At 34.9% G+C, this 15,831-nt stretch overlaps 4 non-coding genes across 4 annotated transcripts; all 4 read left to right on the plus strand.

Moving 5' to 3' along the window:
* The first annotated feature begins 2,609 nt into the window (after positions 1–2,609).
* Trnal-caa (transfer RNA leucine (anticodon CAA)) lies at positions 2,610–2,714 on the plus strand. Its single transcript has 2 exons — positions 2,610–2,647; positions 2,669–2,714. It is a non-coding gene; the product is annotated as a tRNA-Leu (tRNA).
* Positions 2,715–3,817: 1,103 nt separating this feature from the next.
* Trnal-caa (transfer RNA leucine (anticodon CAA)) lies at positions 3,818–3,922 on the plus strand. The gene is made up of 2 exons: positions 3,818–3,855; positions 3,877–3,922. It is a non-coding gene; the product is annotated as a tRNA-Leu (tRNA).
* A 7,423-nt stretch (positions 3,923–11,345) lies between these two features.
* Trnal-caa (transfer RNA leucine (anticodon CAA)) lies at positions 11,346–11,450 on the plus strand. Its single transcript has 2 exons — positions 11,346–11,383; positions 11,405–11,450. It is a non-coding gene; the product is annotated as a tRNA-Leu (tRNA).
* A 1,103-nt stretch (positions 11,451–12,553) lies between these two features.
* Trnal-caa (transfer RNA leucine (anticodon CAA)) lies at positions 12,554–12,658 on the plus strand. Its single transcript has 2 exons — positions 12,554–12,591; positions 12,613–12,658. It is a non-coding gene; the product is annotated as a tRNA-Leu (tRNA).
* Positions 12,659–15,831: the final 3,173 nt, after the last annotated feature.

Consider the following 15,831-nt stretch of genomic DNA (forward strand, 5'->3'; position numbering starts at 1 on the left):
AGACTAAAATTAAGATCCTCTCTTGTTTCCGTTGTCATTAAATTCTTAAATATCGTATTGACACTGTCTGAATCGGTAACTTGTTTTCCCATGACTAGAACAAGGCATACGCTAAAGTAAGTCTTATTAGATTTTCATCTGTTGAATATTTAGACTGTCACTAAAGAAGGAAAGTAAAATAATTGAATGCTACAGAAGGTTCACTGCTGCTGTTAGTTCCTTCTGTGCTGGCACAGACATTTTTTTCGTGCATAGTCATCAAATTCAGCCTGTCCTAGCTTAGAGTTTCGACAGCAAGTTTGTTAATCATCTTATGAGCATCATTTGGAAAATCATGCTCATCAGAAAGCTTCTGATAAACTGGGAAAGGATGTGTACTGTGGTTCCGCTTATAACTATATATCCACATCTTCCAGATGATAAAGAAGCCATCTACAGTGAGAAGGCTCTGATGAAAATCCTCCAAATCAATAGTTAGAATAATGTACCTGATCTTCTTGAGTAACTGACATTGGTCCATCACGAAGATAATTTATTTGCTTCATTGGGTTTCTGTAATGCTTAGCAATCATCTGTGTGTCCGTGAGATTTCGTGCAGAAAGTGCATTTTAAGAATTGCTTGAACCATCCATGCAGCAGAAATGGTGGCTTAAAGCGATATACATAAAGTTCATCAATCCATTTCCAGGTTGAAATAGAAAGATCACTTGGTGATGCCTTTGTATTTGGATAAAGGGCAAATGACCATCTAAAACCTTTTATACCATGAAAACTGTATTGCAAGACATGATTGGCCATTTTACTTTTTGCATCATCTTTATCTCTGGACCAGAATCAATAAGAACCACCAATGAGCTACCAGATTTATAATGATCAACTGGTATGTATTCTTGTATGGACAGCTCATGCAATAATAATCCCCGGCAAAGGCCGTCTTGTGTCAAATTTCGTCTTTGGGTTTCATTCAACATCTTTTTTTTTCTATTATTCGAAGGCCCTGACAGACAGAATCTTTATATAGAGATAGCAACTAGCCATGTTAGTAACATCTATGTAACGCGAGGCATATTTGTCATACAATTCCATTAGTAACTAAATTAAATAAATGCATCTTTTTTATAACACAAATTACTGTAATAAACTGTATTTTGTATAATGATCATTTGTAACATTCAGAAGAACTTGATTGAGGGGGGAAACCAATAATAACACTCCCAATTAATTAATTCCGAGTCTGTTATCATTAGTTGTTGTTGTTGTTGTAGGGTTTAACGCCATTTTTCAGGAAACGATAGGCTATAAATGGCGCCAGTATTAATGGTGGATGAAGAACCCGGGAAAATCCCGGAAAGAACCATCGACCCACGAGAACCTACTGGCAAGCTTTGTCGCATACCCACATTGGCCGAATCCGAGACTCGAACCCACGCAGAGAGAGGTGAGATGACAGTGATCCGTAACGGAGAGCGCTTTAGACCACTCGTCCACTCGGGGACCCGTTATTATTAGTTATCCCCACAATCAAGTGCCCGTGTAACAGTGGATGGCTGCAAGTTCAGTATTGTTGGTAGGGTTTATATTAAACAGATTTAGAATGCCGATATCAGCATACGGATGCATTGAAGTTAAATAACTATGTTACTTCATATTATAATATGGGACTGGGGGTGGGTGGCTTGGAATTTGTTGGAGCCAGGAGTTTTTTTCTTCTCTTTTCCATCAATATTTTCCCAAACTAATACAGTTGATGTATTCTAATTGTTTTGTATGGTCCATAAATCAGAGTCAGACATATTTGTGAATCTATTTGTCAACTTGAAATTTGGTTCAAACAACTTTTAGTACTTTCCCCCATCCGTTTTTCTGAAAAGTTACAAAATTGAAACCATTGGCAAGGGTGGGGTGGGGAGGGACTTTTTACTGTAATATACCAGCCAGCACATACCACGTTGAGACTGTAATTTCTGTCATTTTCCCAAGTATTAACTAGCTTTTCTTATGCTTTATGTCGTGCTAAACGTTTGCATTTAACGATATCCGGCTCAAGAAAAACATTTCGAATTTTCATTTCTTCATGAGATATCACATTCGGGATGTCTCTCTTCTTATGCAAATGTTTCAGTGACATAACCTCTATGATACACACACGCACATGCACACACACACACACACACACACACACACACACACACACACACACACACACACACGTTTATCCGTAGATTATTTAATTAAAATGAAGCTATTCATTTTTCCACCAATACGCGTATCACACACGGAATGTATGCCAGTCCGATGCATTCAATTATGGTACATTTTAAATTCGCCGTTTTTGTAGCACCATGGCCTTCATTTGGACACGAGTTAAATAACAGAAACGGCTGATGCAGATTGCACAACAGAGGAAATTACCCAACATTTATCAGCCTAATGTAAATAGAAGACCGGTCAAATACAGTTGTCGTTAGTTTACAGAAAATAGACTTATCGTATGCAAAGTATATATATTTTTAATAAAAACATACATTACTCAATGACTATACAAAAGATGGGGCTTTTATATATGGAAGCCTTCAACAATTAGTCAGTTTCGTGACGCTTATACTTATGTCAGGATGGCCGAGTGGTCTAAGGCGCCAGACTCAAGGTTATAAACCTACATAGAGTGTTCTGGTCCACGAATGTGGGCGTGGGTTCAAATCCCACTTCTGACAGCTGACTTTTTTTTTTCTTGGATCATCCGTTCGCATCAATCAAAATAAGTATTTTATTCTCTCGAATGTAAGTCGATAGTAGAATATTGAGACTTTTCAGCTTCAAACTGGCATCTGATGTTAAAGAGGGTGAAGAGTGTTGCCTCTAGCAGAAATCTAACATTAGGCCGCCATGATGAAAAGGATGGCGTCAAGATGGAAAGCCATAAAAGTGGTTTAAGGGTTTTCACGGAAAGAGTTTGTTTTGCTAAAATTCTCAGGGTCAAACATATTGGGTCCACGCAACTGTACGTTTAATATGTGTAGTTTGTATAAACGCTAGGGGAAATTTAAGATTTCCATTAAGACAAAATTGTTACGTATGTTAGTAGCGGCACTTTTTATTTCAGACATGCTGAATATCAAGTCAGGCAAATTTTCATTCACCACTTTAACAACTGTTACAGCAGCTTTGCCAATCTTAGGACGGACTGACCTCAAGTTACACTGCATTGATACATTTCATATGAGGAGAGAACTGTGTCTCTTTGGTTAGAATGATTATCTTTACTCACCAAGTCACTGTCAGCATTTCATTCAAATTTGTGTATCGTACGTGGGATAGACGTTTGTGCCAAATTAAAATTGGAGAGGGACAGACAAACAGAGACTACAAAAGGAGAAATTAAAATATACACACAGAAACACAAACACACACAAACACATTTATCCGTAGATTATTTAATTAAAATGAAGCTATTCATTTTTCCACCAATACGCGTATCATACACGGCAGGTATGCCAGTCCGATGCATTCAATTATGGTGCATTTTAAATTCGCCGTTTTTGTAGCACCATGGCCTTCCATTTGGACGCGAGTTATATAACAAAAATGGCTGACGCAGATTGCACAACAGAAGAAGTTGCCCAACATTTATTAGTCTAATGTAAATAGAAGACCCGTCAAATACAGTTGTCGTTAGTTTATGGAAAATGGACTTATCGTATGCAAAGTATATACATTTTTAAAAAAACATACATTACTCAAATGACTTTACAAAAGATAGGGCTTTTATATATGGAAGCCTTCAACAATTAGTCAGTTTCGTGACGCTTTTATATATGTCAGGATGGCCGAGTGGTCTAAGGCGCCAGACTCAAGGTTATAAACCTGCATAGAGTGTTCTGGTCCACGAATGTGGGCGTGGGTTCAAATCCCACTTCTGACAGTTCATTTCTTTCCTTCTTGCATCATCCGTTTTTATCAATCCAAATAAGTATTTTGTTCTCTCGAATGTAGAATGTAGGTGGATAGTAGGATATTAAGCCATTTCAGACTGAAACTGGCATCTGATGGTAAGATGGGGAGAAGACTATCGTCTCTAATGGAAATTTTACATTAGGCCACCATGTTGAACTGGTGGCGTCAAGATGGAAAGGCTTAAAATTGTTTTAGAGGTTTTCAAAGAAAGAGTTTGTCTTGCTAAGAATGTCAGGGTCTAAAATGTGGGGTCCACGTGGCTAGATGTGCAATATGTGTAGTTTGTATGAATACTACGGAAAATTTAGATTTTCATTAAAACAAATTTCTACGCATATTAATGGCTGCAGTTTTCGTTTGAAGCATGCTGGTTATTAAATCAGGGAAGTTATCATTGACTATTTTATGAAATGTTACAACTTTGTGAATATTAGGACGGACTGACTTCTGTATATACTACATTGATGCATCTCATAAGAGCAGATAATTTGTATCTGTTTGGCTAGAGTGATTATCTTTCCTCATCAGTTCACAACGACAGCCCATTTCGTTACCTCCAACCGTCCCAAACAATTCAAAGTTAGGTAGAACTCCTATTAACTGTTTTGAAAAATATATTGGCATAAATGTACGTCAAAGTTGGGGTAGATGTTTTGAGACAAATCAAATGTTGAGAGAGAGAGAGAGAGAGAGAGAGAGAGAGAGAGAGAGAAAGGCTAAAGGGCAAGGTGATGGGTACGTAAGTAGATAGTTATGGAGTCAATAGAAAGAAAGTTCACCCATCATATAGGTCCCTCAAAAGTGACAAATCGATCAGAGAAACAGACATACAGACACACATTTAGTGGCTAAAGGTCAGGGTAACGGGTACGTATGTAGGTAAATATGGCAGATAATAGATAGCGTATTTGAGTGTGCCCATGTTTACTGGAAGTACACCCAAACGGCACTATACACATTGTATGTCCTTAGTCTATCGTGTATTGGAGAGAAATATTTTTAAAATGTTGATTTATTAAAAAGCAAACTGTACATCGGATGTTTGTACATAAGTTAACCTAGTACAAGACTATCTTTGTCACCTAAGCCATGATGCATTGATGTTCTTCACAGGTGTCAATACGTGTGGGTGTGACTAGAGCTTATGTTGATGCTTAATATATTTATCAAACACCAAAAGTTTACTAGAATGTTTGTGTATTTGTTGTCAAAGCTAAAATAAGAAAAGTGTAAAGCCTATATTTTGTCTATTTGCATTCTTTACTAATTATTTTCATTTATTACTTCTAAAAAGATATTGCTTGCTGGAGGTGTACACCCCAATATGCTAAATATATGTGCAACTCTTAAGGGCACTAAGACTTTGTATCTATAGACCGATATAAAATAATATACTATAGAATATATTAGTGAAAAAACGAAATTAATATGTAAAAGAAAATAAAGAATCGTCGATACATTCCATTCCACAAACATTCGCTCATAATATATACACAAATAAAATAGAAACAATTTTGAGAGGATTTTTACATAGAAAAGATAAAATAAACACAAGCCATTTCAAACTATAATGATATCCAAAGAGTATACATCATGTGATCCTACAATTATAAAACAGGTATCCATTTTTAGTTTATATAGTTATTGTCAGTTAATAAATTTATTGTGTATTTAGTCTTTCTATTGTTCCAATGAGTGCAATGATTAGAGACAAGAAATTGAGTTAAATAAGTAGAAAAATGTGCAACGGATTTAATCAAGAGACCAAATTAATTGAAATAAACATGAACACTACAATACAATTTAAAATAGCATAAATCCCTCATCATATAAAGATAATAATCGTGAATTGGGATATTGTTCTCAACTCAGGAGAAATAATTGTGTTGGCTCGATTTCTTTCTTCTAGCGTCTAAATATATCCAAGATGAAATAATACAACAGGATACCACGGGCATCAAAATTATATAATATCAACTTGTCAAATGAAAAGTTAGATTTCATTATTTCCAAGAATATATTTAACAGCAAACATAACTGTTGAATTCTATTGATATACCAGTATTGTAGTTCTAGTGGTTTGTTTCACAAAATAAAAACGACAATTTACACAGAGCATAGACGTTTAAGGTGAATAAGAAAAATATTTTAGAACACAGAGATTGTCTTGTAGAGTCTTCACCAGGAAGTATATAATAATTATTCACACAAATCTTATCGTTACAAGAGGTCGATAAGAAACAATAAACGAAAATTAGAAAACACACACACACACACACACACACACACACACACATTTGTCTGTAGATTATTCAATAAGAACGATGCTATAGATTTTTGTTATTAATATGAGTAGCACACACAGAAAACTTGCCAGTCTGATGCATTAGCACAGTTTAATTGAAAATCTCTGTTTCAGTATCATCACGGTACATGCACTTGATTCATGGGGAAACGAACGATAACACACTCCCAATTAAGACAAGGTAAATAACTCTCGCAGGTCACAATCTGACTCCTGGATGACTGTTTTAATTTTATATACTATCCACGCATTTAGTCACTCATAACATACATCACCGTAAAGAAGACATTCCACACATTTCCCATAAGTAATATTCAAGTGCCTTGATAATTCTGAATCTCAACATTTACACAAAGTTTGTCCGTGGCTTCGTGCCTTGTACACTTTAAAACAATATCAACTTCGATGCTTCCAGCCTACTTCGAACTGAATGAGATTCGATTGTGATTGCTTCAGTGATTGGTTATTTGATTAACAGAGTCAATTTGAACATCGGTAACAATCGCTACATCTCGGTATAACCTGGCAAATATGCAATAGGAACAGCTTCGGTTTTTTACGTCAAGTCGTTTTTCTGACTTGTTAGGGAGAAAAACGAGCGTTGTTCTGCTCCTTATATAATGTTCAAGATCGTGTGACATTTACTGGAAAAATTCACAAGTGTTGAACACTTCTTGACATGGATAAACATTGATTTGTTTCTTAGTATTTTCTCTGTAATATATATATATATGTATTATACATAATACTAATGTTACTAAAACTGTTTATCTCTATTTGTTAATAAATGGTATATATAGTTTTCAGTAGAGATATACGTATCTTTAAGATCCAGTTTTATATATATATTTATGTATTAAGATATCATTAATCTTTGCTGTATATGCACATCTCGATGTAAATTATTCGTTAAAGTATTAGATAATTACGTTAAAAATGTAAGCTATGACGTCATCTTGTTTATATCATTGTTTATTTCATTGATCACTTAGAAACAACATATTTAATGACGTAAGCAATGATATTGAATTCAGTTTGAATTCAGTCTGATGAAGCATTAAAGCGAAACCGGTCACACATTCTACGTGTTGGAGTTGTTTATTTTATAATTTATATATATATATATATATATATATATATATATATATATATATATATATATATATATATATATATATATATATATATATATATATATATATATATATATATACATTGTTGAACTCTGGATGTCTGTGAAGAAAGAATATTTTAAAACATAGTATACTTATTCAGTCAATATGTGAGTAATTAATCAAATTTCAACTGAACTTTAACTTAGAAACTGTTAACAATTGCTTTGTAAATCTTTTTCGTAATGTAAATACTATTCATTTCTTGAATCTCATATAGGAATTAAGCTGTCAAGAAAACAAAAGCTTTCATTTAGTTTATGCTTGTGTAATTAGTTTTCATCAGTTTGCTTGCCCTAACACAATATTATATTAAAATGTATGATGTTATACTGCCTTGGGCTAACTGCACAAAAGCAACATCATGAGGTAGATGGGTTGCGTTTGGTTATGTTTCACATTACTCTAAATGAAATGTATTTGTTTTGGGTTAACTTCACTTTTTATGTATTATGTGAACGGAAAAGTGTCTCCCAGTTAAATTTGCATTACTGGAAATTTCCCATATCTCAATGACGGAATGGAACCGAATAAAACATTATGATCAATGGGAGGCACACAGTGATGTAGAGATGGATGACAAATCCAGGGCATGTATCCAATTAATAAAGCAATATAACTGATAGCTACACTTCACATCACCACGTTTTGAATTTCTATATATTGAGATCCTAGAAAAGGATAATATTGCACATAAAGCCAGATGAAACTGCATTGTGTCCGTTTTATTCAGTTTTAATTTACAATTGGATTCATACATCCAGCTTTAATACTGGTAAGAAATTAGCTACTTAGGAGTTTAGATTGCAGTGAGAAGTACTGATAGTGTACAAAGATGTTGTCATTTATATTTCCAAGGTTTCATGGCTATTGCGTATAACTATTCCTACAATACCTTCTTGATTCAGACCACTTTTCAAAGAGACAAAATGTTGTAAGCCATGGATGTCTTTATGCATTTATGCATTTCATATTTTTTTGTGACCACAATTTAATTCATTGTAATTTAGTCGACCTTTGATTTGTATTCCTGCATCAAAGTATAGAATCACGATGGTAATGCTTGTTTTGTCTTGCACCTCTACAGCTGAAAAGAATTAAAAACAGGTTCTCTTATCATGATAGAATAATAATAATGTTGGAAAATTTTCCTGTACGATAGGAATTAAATGTTGGGTTAGTAGCAGCCCCATAATACAGAGAACTCTATTGGCAGAACATATTTTCAACAATATCGATGTTAATTGTGGAATATACAATGCTTTGATCTATTTTTGACACAAGCAACTTTATTATTGACATGAATTTATAATAGACTAAAATTAAGATCCTCTCTTGTTTCCGTTGTCATTAAATTCTTAAATATCGTATTGACACTGTCTGAATCGGTAACTTGTTTTCCCATGACTAGAACAAGGCATACGCTAAAGTAAGTCTTATTAGATTTTCATCTGTTGAATATTTAGACTGTCACTAAAGAAGGAAAGTAAAATAATTGAATGCTACAGAAGGTTCACTGCTGCTGTTAGTTCCTTCTGTGCTGGCACAGACATTTTTTTCGTGCATAGTCATCAAATTCAGCCTGTCCTAGCTTAGAGTTTCGACAGCAAGTTTGTTAATCATCTTATGAGCATCATTTGGAAAATCATGCTCATCAGAAAGCTTCTGATAAACTGGGAAAGGATGTGTACTGTGGTTCCGCTTATAACTATATATCCACATCTTCCAGATGATAAAGAAGCCATCTACAGTGAGAAGGCTCTGATGAAAATCCTCCAAATCAATAGTTAGAATAATGTACCTGATCTTCTTGAGTAACTGACATTGGTCCATCACGAAGATAATTTATTTGCTTCATTGGGTTTCTGTAATGCTTAGCAATCATCTGTGTGTCCGTGAGATTTCGTGCAGAAAGTGCATTTTAAGAATTGCTTGAACCATCCATGCAGCAGAAATGGTGGCTTAAAGCGATATACATAAAGTTCATCAATCCATTTCCAGGTTGAAATAGAAAGATCACTTGGTGATGCCTTTGTATTTGGATAAAGGGCAAATGACCATCTAAAACCTTTTATACCATGAAAACTGTATTGCAAGACATGATTGGCCATTTTACTTTTTGCATCATCTTTATCTCTGGACCAGAATCAATAAGAACCACCAATGAGCTACCAGATTTATAATGATCAACTGGTATGTATTCTTGTATGGACAGCTCATGCAATAATAATCCCCGGCAAAGGCCGTCTTGTGTCAAATTTCGTCTTTGGGTTTCATTCAACATCTTTTTTTTTCTATTATTCGAAGGCCCTGACAGACAGAATCTTTATATAGAGATAGCAACTAGCCATGTTAGTAACATCTATGTAACGCGAGGCATATTTGTCATACAATTCCATTAGTAACTAAATTAAATAAATGCATCTTTTTTATAACACAAATTACTGTAATAAACTGTATTTTGTATAATGATCATTTGTAACATTCAGAAGAACTTGATTGAGGGGGGAAACCAATAATAACACTCCCAATTAATTAATTCCGAGTCTGTTATCATTAGTTGTTGTTGTTGTTGTAGGGTTTAACGCCATTTTTCAGGAAACGATAGGCTATAAATGGCGCCAGTATTAATGGTGGATGAAGAACCCGGGAAAATCCCGGAAAGAACCATCGACCCACGAGAACCTACTGGCAAGCTTTGTCGCATACCCACATTGGCCGAATCCGAGACTCGAACCCACGCAGAGAGAGGTGAGATGACAGTGATCCGTAACGGAGAGCGCTTTAGACCACTCGTCCACTCGGGGACCCGTTATTATTAGTTATCCCCACAATCAAGTGCCCGTGTAACAGTGGATGGCTGCAAGTTCAGTATTGTTGGTAGGGTTTATATTAAACAGATTTAGAATGCCGATATCAGCATACGGATGCATTGAAGTTAAATAAGTATGTTACTTCATATTATAATATGGGACTGGGGGTGGGTGGCTTGGAATTTGTTGGAGCCAGGAGTTTTTTTCTTCTCTTTTCCATCAATATTTTCCCAAACTAATACAGTTGATGTATTCTAATTGTTTTGTATGGTCCATAAATCAGAGTCAGACATATTTGTGAATCTATTTGTCAACTTGAAATTTGGTTCAAACAACTTTTAGTACTTTCCCCCATCCGTTTTTCTGAAAAGTTACAAAATTGAAACCATTGGCAAGGGTGGGGTGGGGAGGGACTTTTTACTGTAATATACCAGCCAGCACATACCACGTTGAGACTGTAATTTCTGTCATTTTCCCAAGTATTAACTAGCTTTTCTTATGCTTTATGTCGTGCTAAACGTTTGCATTTAACGATATCCGGCTCAAGAAAAACATTTCGAATTTTCATTTCTTCATGAGATATCACATTCGGGATGTCTCTCTTCTTATGCAAATGTTTCAGTGACATAACCTCTATGATACACACACGCACATGCACACACACACACACACACACACACACACACACACACACACACACACGTTTATCCGTAGATTATTTAATTAAAATGAAGCTATTCATTTTTCCACCAATACGCGTATCACACACGGAATGTATGCCAGTCCGATGCATTCAATTATGGTACATTTTAAATTCGCCGTTTTTGTAGCACCATGGCCTTCATTTGGACACGAGTTAAATAACAGAAACGGCTGATGCAGATTGCACAACAGAGGAAATTACCCAACATTTATCAGCCTAATGTAAATAGAAGACCGGTCAAATACAGTTGTCGTTAGTTTACAGAAAATAGACTTATCGTATGCAAAGTATATATATTTTTAATAAAAACATACATTACTCAATGACTATACAAAAGATGGGGCTTTTATATATGGAAGCCTTCAACAATTAGTCAGTTTCGTGACGCTTATACTTATGTCAGGATGGCCGAGTGGTCTAAGGCGCCAGACTCAAGGTTATAAACCTACATAGAGTGTTCTGGTCCACGAATGTGGGCGTGGGTTCAAATCCCACTTCTGACAGCTGACTTTTTTTTTTCTTGGATCATCCGTTCGCATCAATCAAAATAAGTATTTTATTCTCTCGAATGTAAGTCGATAGTAGAATATTGAGACTTTTCAGCTTCAAACTGGCATCTGATGTTAAAGAGGGTGAAGAGTGTTGCCTCTAGCAGAAATCTAACATTAGGCCGCCATGATGAAAAGGATGGCGTCAAGATGGAAAGCCATAAAAGTGGTTTAAGGGTTTTCACGGAAAGAGTTTGTTTTGCTAAAATTCTCAGGGTCAAACATATTGGGTCCACGCAACTGTACGTTTAATATGTGTAGTTTGTATAAACGCTAGGGGAAATTTAAGATTTCCATTAAGACAAAATTGTTACGTATGTTAGTAGCGGCACTTTTTATTTCAGACATGCTGAATATCAAGTCAGGCAAATTTTCATTCACCACTTTAACAACTGTTACAGCAGCTTTGCCAATCTTAGGACGGACTGACCTCAAGTTACACTGCATTGATACATTTCATATGAGGAGAGAACTGTGTCTCTTTGGTTAGAATGATTATCTTTACTCACCAAGTCACTGTCAGCATTTCATTCAAATTTGTGTATCGTACGTGGGATAGACGTTTGTGCCAAATTAAAATTGGAGAGGGACAGACAAACAGAGACTACAAAAGGAGAAATTAAAATATACACACAGAAACACAAACACACACAAACACATTTATCCGTAGATTATTTAATTAAAATGAAGCTATTCATTTTTCCACCAATACGCGTATCATACACGGCAGGTATGCCAGTCCGATGCATTCAATTATGGTGCATTTTAAATTCGCCGTTTTTGTAGCACCATGGCCTTCCATTTGGACGCGAGTTATATAACAAAAATGGCTGACGCAGATTGCACAACAGAAGAAGTTGCCCAACATTTATTAGTCTAATGTAAATAGAAGACCCGTCAAATACAGTTGTCGTTAGTTTATGGAAAATGGACTTATCGTATGCAAAGTATATACATTTTTAAAAAAACATACATTACTCAAATGACTTTACAAAAGATAGGGCTTTTATATATGGAAGCCTTCAACAATTAGTCAGTTTCGTGACGCTTTTATATATGTCAGGATGGCCGAGTGGTCTAAGGCGCCAGACTCAAGGTTATAAACCTGCATAGAGTGTTCTGGTCCACGAATGTGGGCGTGGGTTCAAATCCCACTTCTGACAGTTCATTTCTTTCCTTCTTGCATCATCCGTTTTTATCAATCCAAATAAGTATTTTGTTCTCTCGAATGTAGAATGTAGGTGGATAGTAGGATATTAAGCCATTTCAGACTGAAACTGGCATCTGATGGTAAGATGGGGAGAAGACTATCGTCTCTAATGGAAATTTTACATTAGGCCACCATGTTGAACTGGTGGCGTCAAGATGGAAAGGCTTAAAATTGTTTTAGAGGTTTTCAAAGAAAGAGTTTGTCTTGCTAAGAATGTCAGGGTCTAAAATGTGGGGTCCACGTGGCTAGATGTGCAATATGTGTAGTTTGTATGAATACTACGGAAAATTTAGATTTTCATTAAAACAAATTTCTACGCATATTAATGGCTGCAGTTTTCGTTTGAAGCATGCTGGTTATTAAATCAGGGAAGTTATCATTGACTATTTTATGAAATGTTACAACTTTGTGAATATTAGGACGGACTGACTTCTGTATATACTACATTGATGCATCTCATAAGAGCAGATAATTTGTATCTGTTTGGCTAGAGTGATTATCTTTCCTCATCAGTTCACAACGACAGCCCATTTCGTTACCTCCAACCGTCCCAAACAATTCAAAGTTAGGTAGAACTCCTATTAACTGTTTTGAAAAATATATTGGCATAAATGTACGTCAAAGTTGGGGTAGATGTTTTGAGACAAATCAAATGTTGAGAGAGAGAGAGAGAGAGAGAGAGAGAGAGAGAGAGAAAGGCTAAAGGGCAAGGTGATGGGTACGTAAGTAGATAGTTATGGAGTCAATAGAAAGAAAGTTCACCCATCATATAGGTCCCTCAAAAGTGACAAATCGATCAGAGAAACAGACATACAGACACACATTTAGTGGCTAAAGGTCAGGGTAACGGGTACGTATGTAGGTAAATATGGCAGATAATAGATAGCGTATTTGAGTGTGCCCATGTTTACTGGAAGTACACCCAAACGGCACTATACACATTGTATGTCCTTAGTCTATCGTGTATTGGAGAGAAATATTTTTAAAATGTTGATTTATTAAAAAGCAAACTGTACATCGGATGTTTGTACATAAGTTAACCTAGTACAAGACTATCTTTGTCACCTAAGCCATGATGCATTGATGTTCTTCACAGGTGTCAATACGTGTGGGTGTGACTAGAGCTTATGTTGATGCTTAATATATTTATCAAACACCAAAAGTTTACTAGAATGTTTGTGTATTTGTTGTCAAAGCTAAAATAAGAAAAGTGTAAAGCCTATATTTTGTCTATTTGCATTCTTTACTAATTATTTTCATTTATTACTTCTAAAAAGATATTGCTTGCTGGAGGTGTACACCCCAATATGCTAAATATATGTGCAACTCTTAAGGGCACTAAGACTTTGTATCTATAGACCGATATAAAATAATATACTATAGAATATATTAGTGAAAAAACGAAATTAATATGTAAAAGAAAATAAAGAATCGTCGATACATTCCATTCCACAAACATTCGCTCATAATATATACACAAATAAAATAGAAACAATTTTGAGAGGATTTTTACATAGAAAAGATAAAATAAACACAAGCCATTTCAAACTATAATGATATCCAAAGAGTATACATCATGTGATCCTACAATTATAAAACAGGTATCCATTTTTAGTTTATATAGTTATTGTCAGTTAATAAATTTATTGTGTATTTAGTCTTTCTATTGTTCCAATGAGTGCAATGATTAGAGACAAGAAATTGAGTTAAATAAGTAGAAAAATGTGCAACGGATTTAATCAAGAGACCAAATTAATTGAAATAAACATGAACACTACAATACAATTTAAAATAGCATAAATCCCTCATCATATAAAGATAATAATCGTGAATTGGGATATTGTTCTCAACTCAGGAGAAATAATTGTGTTGGCTCGATTTCTTTCTTCTAGCGTCTAAATATATCCAAGATGAAATAATACAACAGGATACCACAGGCATCAAAATTATATAATATCAACTTGTCAAATGAAAAGTTAGATTTCATTATTTCCAAGAATATATTTAACAGCAAACATAACTGTTGAATTCTATTGATATACCAGTATTGTAGTTCTAGTGGTTTGTTTCACAAAATAAAAACGACAATTTACACAGAGCATAGACGTTTAAGGTGAATAAGAAAAATATTTTAGAACACAGAGATTGTCTTGTAGAGTCTTCACCAGGAAGTATATAATAATTATTCACACAAATCTTATCGTTACAAGAGGTCGATAAGAAACAATAAACGAAAATTAGAAAACACACACACACACACACACACACACACACACACATTTGTCTGTAGATTATTCAATAAGAACGATGCTATAGATTTTTGTTATTAATATGAGTAGCACACACAGAAAACTTGCCAGTCTGATGCATTAGCACAGTTTAATTGAAAATCTCTGTTTCAGTATCATCACGGTACATGCACTTGATTCATGGGGAAACGAACGATAACACACTCCCAATTAAGACAAGGTAAATAACTCTCGCAGGTCACAATCTGACTCCTGGATGACTGTTTTAATTTTATATACTATCCACGCATTTAGTCACTCATAACATACATCACCGTAAAGAAGACATTCCACACATTTCCCATAAGTAATATTCAAGTGCCTTGATAATTCTGAATCTCAACATTTACACAAAGTTTGTCCGTGGCTTCGTGCCTTGTACACTTTAAAACAATATCAACTTCGATGCTTCCAGCCTACTTCGAACTGAATGAGATTCGATTGTGATTGCTTCAGTGATTGGTTATTTGATTAACAGAGTCAATTTGAACATCGGTAACAATCGCTACATCTCGGTATAACCTGGCAAATATGCAATAGGAACAGCTTCGGTTTTTTACGTCAAGTCGTTTTTCTGACTTGTTAGGGAGAAAAACGAGCGTTGTTCTGCTCCTTATATAATGTTCAAGATCGTGTGACATTTACTGGAAAAATTCACAAGTGTTGAACACTTCTTGACATGGATAAACATTGATTTGTTTCTTAGTATTTTCTCTGTAATATATATATATGTATTATACATAATACTAATGTTACTAAAACTGTTTATCTCTATTTGTTAATAAATGGTATATATAGTTTTCAGTAGAGATATACGTATCTTTAAGATCCAGTTTTA

Source organism: Sinohyriopsis cumingii, unplaced genomic scaffold (genome assembly GCF_028554795.1).
Source record: "Sinohyriopsis cumingii isolate HCF-2022 unplaced genomic scaffold, ASM2855479v2 utg002169l, whole genome shotgun sequence".
Classification (NCBI taxonomy): Eukaryota; Metazoa; Mollusca; class Bivalvia; order Unionida; family Unionidae; genus Sinohyriopsis; species Sinohyriopsis cumingii.